General features: G+C 38.5%; 1 pseudogene; it reads right to left on the bottom strand.

The window, feature by feature from the left end:
* Positions 1–1,294: 1,294 nt before the first annotated feature.
* On the bottom strand, positions 1,295–2,394 carry LOC113920804 (annotated as a pseudogene).
* Positions 2,395–5,568: the final 3,174 nt, after the last annotated feature.

Raw genomic sequence — 5,568 nt, forward strand, 5'->3', positions numbered from 1 at the left:
GGTACAGTAGAACCATGATCTCACTCAAGTAGGCCCTGGTGATGAGTAACTGTCTTTGTGAGAACTAATTATTGAGGCCTTAGAAGGATAACTGGGCCAATTTAGTCTACAGGGATTCTAGTCTGCTCTATGGTATCTTATTTTTCTTGGGAAAGTTGATAGAGGATAATTTTCTCAGCTGACCCAGATGCCTCATTTGTTAGAAGCTGATACTTTTTTTTTTAAAGATTTATTTATTTATTTTTTGGGGTGGGGTGGGGTGGGGTAGAGGGAGAGCAGACTCCCCACTGAGCATGGAGCCTGATGTTGGGCTCAATCTCACGACTCAGAGATCGTGACCTGAGCCGAGACCAAGAGTTGGATGCTTAACTGACTGAGCCACCCATGTGCCCCATAGAAATGATACTTCTGATGAGAAAATTATCCATGTGCTTTTGAGAGGGGGTGGGATATCGACATTCTCCGGCTTCCACTAAGGTATTACTAAAAAAAAGAACATATACCAATAAAGCAACACAGGTGATCTTTCCAAACAAAATCCCCTCCCTCACCTCACCCCCTCTTCCAGCCTGAGCATTTCCAGGTCTTCTCAGTTAGGAGGGATCACTTATTGTGTGAGTCAAGGCTTTTTTTTTTTTTAAATTTCAAAATGTGGTTTTATTAATGCACTTTAGGATAAGTGCCATTCTTATTTTATCTTGTCTGGAAGAAATACTGCCAATTACAGTCACAGGAAATTTTCATTAGACAAAACCTGCATGTATGAGTGTGTGCGGGGGTGGGGGGTTTGATTCATTTATATCATACTGCTCGTGTCTTGAGTTTATAAATAACATTAAGCAACACTGTTTCCTTCTAAAATTTTCTTTAAGGCAGATCTATTTAGCTTCATCTGTGTTATTAATATGTACAGTGTAGTTTTAGAAAATTTATATGTTCTAGTTTCTCAATGAAAATAATACATGTGGTCAAGAATAGAAAACAAAACTCTCGTTTCTAGTCCCTCTGCCTGGCCACATTTTAAAAAACACAAGTTTTTCAGATATATATATATATATATATATGTATATATATATATATATATATTACTGTATCAAAACACATTTTAACGGACTTCACAGCTCACTTAAAGCTTCAGTTTACAGTCATTCATATGAAAGATTACTAATATGGAATGTTTACTTAGAAAGAATTCCTCACTGGGATTCCAGTGTTCTGTATCAGAAATGTAGAAGTTCTTCATTGCAATGCTAGACATTTTACCTTTTCATTTATGTTTTTCTTTGAAGAGTTCTCATTTTACTTTTGGGTCTTCATTTTTGTATGCTCGACTTATTTCTTATAGTATATTCTCCAGTAAGGCAGGTTGATATCTGTATAAATAACCATATGGATGAAGATGATAAATGAGGTATTCTAACTCATACATAGTTGTAGGATCAACATAGTGAAAAGAAACTGCAAGATCAGAACAGCAACCAGGACCCTCTACAGGAGGATAATAGTTATAATTCCAATACCAAAAGGTTCTAGGTAGATAACCCTTGATTAAGTGGTGTTCTGGTACAAAGGGATGAAAAGTTTCTTTTCCAATGGTATCTCTGGAATCTCCCGCTTCTACATTTATAATTTCCATGCATTTGCCCAATGCTAAGTCTTCGATGGAGGGACTATGTGTACATTTGTCTGTTTTAAATGCATCAACAAATCTCTTCAAGGCTTCTTTGCTCAGTGCATATCCCTCTTCTCCACTCATGTAGCCCTGCTTTACATCGGGCTTAAATCTTCTCCCAAAGTAAATGGGTTCTTCAGGGTTGTATTTTGAGAGTAGCCATGTCAAATTATCCGGTATAACATATGTATCATCATCTGCTTTCATAAACCAATCAGCCTCTTCTAAATAATGATCATGAACATACTGAAAAGCTTTGTTTTCCAGTATAGTTGGTCTCTGCCTTCTCTGGTTTTTAATCCCACAGCAGGGAAGTCTTTATTTTCTTCTGAACTCATAAACAACACTTTATTACAATGCTGGGCCCATGTAGCTTTGACGTGTTTGGCCTTTTTCTCTAGATTTTGAGGCCCTGTCATAACCCAGCAAAGAATTTTAACCTTTCGATAGAAGTTTTCAGCGATGTCTGTGTTCTCATCTTTATGTTGGCTAGAATCTGCATTGAAGTTCATCTGTCCTTCTAGATGATTTTGTCCATTATCATCTGAGTGCCTAGCATGAGGATCATTATGAAGAATATTAGGCTGGGTATCACCCTGTTATCCCAACAAAATACTAAATAGCTGAGAACATAAAACAAATCCAATTGCTGATCCACAAAGGAAGGTTAAAAAATTCAGCCAAGATTTAGAGGCCATTTCCCGAAAGTGTATTTCTGACATCAGCCGTATCTGCCTCTCACCCTTCCTGGGGGGCGGACAGGGGGACGACTCGGGACCGGCAACCTTAGCTCCTCCTAGTACCCGCAGCAGTGGCTCCCGGCCGCTGGCTGGGGCCTCCCGCTGCCGCCCAGATCATTCCCTGGCGGCGGCCGAGGCGGACCCAGCTCACCACCCCCCCCCGAGTCAGGGCTGTTTTGAGGACAGGTGATAGAAACTCAAATTGATTAAGTGGGCCAAGAGGTGAACTTGTTGGTTCATGAAATTGGAAGGACAGGAGTGTAACTGATGGTCAGAACCAGAAGCTATAGCACTAATTTTCTCTCAACTTATGTCTGTTTCTCTATAGTTGGTGATTTCATTCTCTTCCACTGCAAAGAGGTGAAAGCCCCAAAGGTTTCTACCTTCATTTCCATTTGAAAAGTCCTTGGGATGGACTTTGAGTTCTGTCACAGATTTAGGCTTCAACCAAATGCTGTGAGATGAAGTTAGTTCTTATTCAGATTGCATGATTCAGGGTGGGAAGACTATGTTGCCCAAAAGTAGGAAATAGGTGACTGGGTTGTCATTCCCTAGAAATGGCCCCTGGGAGTTTACTGTGAGTTGGGTGATCTGCATCCAGTCTGTGATTTGTTACCATCTTGTAGCTAAATCTTTTTTTCTAACTTCTCAGTCCCTGTACATCCTGCTAGAGATAAACCTTACTTAGAAGTCTCCCTTTGTGTACTTGTGAGTACTTATTGTGTGCCTGGTTTTGGAAGGGATTTGGAGATCAAAATTGGTTCAACATGGTCTCTATCCTCAAAGGACACATGCACATGCATTTATAAATGAGGAAGTGCGGACATTATACAACCATTACTGCAAGGCCCTGATTAATATTTTTAAATTTAACTGTGTAATTAAACTACTGTAATTGTAGCCTCAATTTATTAGAATTTTCCTTTCAGTGTTTCTTTATTTAGTACTCTATAGATCAAACTAGACTCACCTGAGCTTAGAACTGTGGAAGCTGAATGGTCGAATTCTTTACTTCCCCCGTAGCCTCAAGAAGCTGTATGTACATGTAACAATCTGTGGGCTAGTTGCCCTGGTAACACGTGTGCATTTTGCCAGACCCTCAGAAAGATGTGATCTCTAATTAACCTTAAAATTAACAGGCTAACAGCAAAGATTTCACAACAATTCAGAAGAAGAGGCAGAAAATATTCTAGAAAATGTAAATCTGAGGTGACACTTGTAAAGCCGCTGAGGTAGTAAAATATTATGGGATTTCAAAAGGCTGACAGACTACAAAGCACCAACATCGGAACAGTAATTGAGTGTATTTTTTCCTCAGTTTGAGGAAACACATCTAAATGCTTTAAAGGAAATTAGAAAAAAATGGTTTAAAAATGTATTTAGCCCAACATCTTTAGAGTGGATATTAGAGCAGATGTTAGATCACATTGGAAATGGAATCTACTCTTAAAGAATTATTAATTGCGTTTTTTGACCTGTCTCCTTTCCTGTCTTGGGGGTTCATTTGATTAGGTTTCCCAAAACTACTTTATGCTCTAGTGAATAAATAAAAAGTGAATACTTTTTCATGCATGGCTCATCATTTTGTATTGTAAAATTGGATGGAAGAAGCATCTTTTTTCCTCCCCAGGTTGGGACACAATTGATATATAATGTGGTATAATTTTATGGCATACAGTGTAATGATTTACTTTGTGTATTTTGCAAAATGATTACCATGATAAGGTTAGTTAGCATCCTTACCTCACATAGTTACAAATTTTGTATGTACTTTTAAAATCTACTCTCTTAGCAGCTCTCAGATATACAACACAGGATTGTTAGCTATAGTTACCATGCTATGTATTACACCCCAGAACTTAATCATTTTATAACTGGAATTTTGTACCCTTTGACCACCTTCACCCATGTCCTCTATTCTCCCCCTAACCCTTCCTCCTCCCATAACCACCAATCTTTTTTCTGTTTCTATCAGATTGATATCTCTTGGAGATCCTGTTTTTGATATATGCCCAGAAGTGGAATTGCTAGGTCATATGGTAGTTCTATTTGAATTTTTAGAGGAACCTCCATATTGTTTTCCACAGTGGCTCTACCAATTTATATTCTCACCAGCAGTGTATAAGGGGTCCCTTTTCTCCGCATCCTTGCCAGCACTTATCTCTTTTCTTTTTGATGATAGCCATTCTCATAGTTGTGAGGTGATATCTATTGTGGTTCTGATTTGCATTTCTCTAATGATCAGTGATGCTGAGCACCTTTTCATGTACCTGTTGGCCATTTGAATACCTTTTTTGGGAAAAATGTCCATTCAAGTGCTTTGCTCATTTTTAAATTGGATTATTTGTTTCTTTGCTATTGTGTTGGATGAGTATATTGTACATTTTTGATATTAACCCCTTATCAGATATGTGGTTTGCAAATATTTTCTCCCATTCTGTAGGTTGCCTTTTTGTTGATCATTTCTTCTGCTATGCAGAAGCTTTTTATTTATTTTTATTTATTTATTTATTTTTTTTTTAAGATTTTATTTATTTATTTGACAGAGAGAGACACAGCGAGAGAGGGAACACAAGCAGGGAGAGCGGGAGAGGAAGAAGCAGGCTTCCCGTGGAGCAGGGAGCCCGATGCGGGGCTCGATCCCAGGACCCCAGGGATCACGACCTGAGCTGAAGGCAGACGCCCAACGACTGAGCCACCCAGGCGCCCCTATGCAGAAGCTTTTTAGTTTGATGTAGTCCCATTTGCTTATTTTTGCTTTTGTTGGTTGTGCTTTGGGTGTCCTAGCCATAAAATTGATGCCAAGACCAATGTTAAGGACCTTTTCCCCTATCTTTTCTTCTAGCAGTTTTATGGTTTCAGGTTCTACATTTAATCCATTTTGAGTTAATTTTTGTGAATGGTGAATTACATTTCATTCTTTTGCGTATGAGTATTGAGTTTTCCCAGGACTGTTTACTGAAGAGACTGTCTTTTCTCCATCGAGCATTCTTGGTTCCCTTGTCAAATATGAGTTGACCATATACACATGGGTTTATTTCTAGGCTTTTGATTCTGTTCCATTGATCTATGTGTCTGTTTTTATGCCAGTATTAAACTGTTTTGATTACTATAGCTTTGTAATATAGTTTGAAATCAGGAAGTGTGATGCTTCTG

The sequence above is a fragment of the Zalophus californianus genome, chromosome 3 (assembly GCF_009762305.2).
Source record: "Zalophus californianus isolate mZalCal1 chromosome 3, mZalCal1.pri.v2, whole genome shotgun sequence".
In the NCBI taxonomy this organism is placed as follows: domain Eukaryota; kingdom Metazoa; phylum Chordata; class Mammalia; order Carnivora; family Otariidae; genus Zalophus; species Zalophus californianus.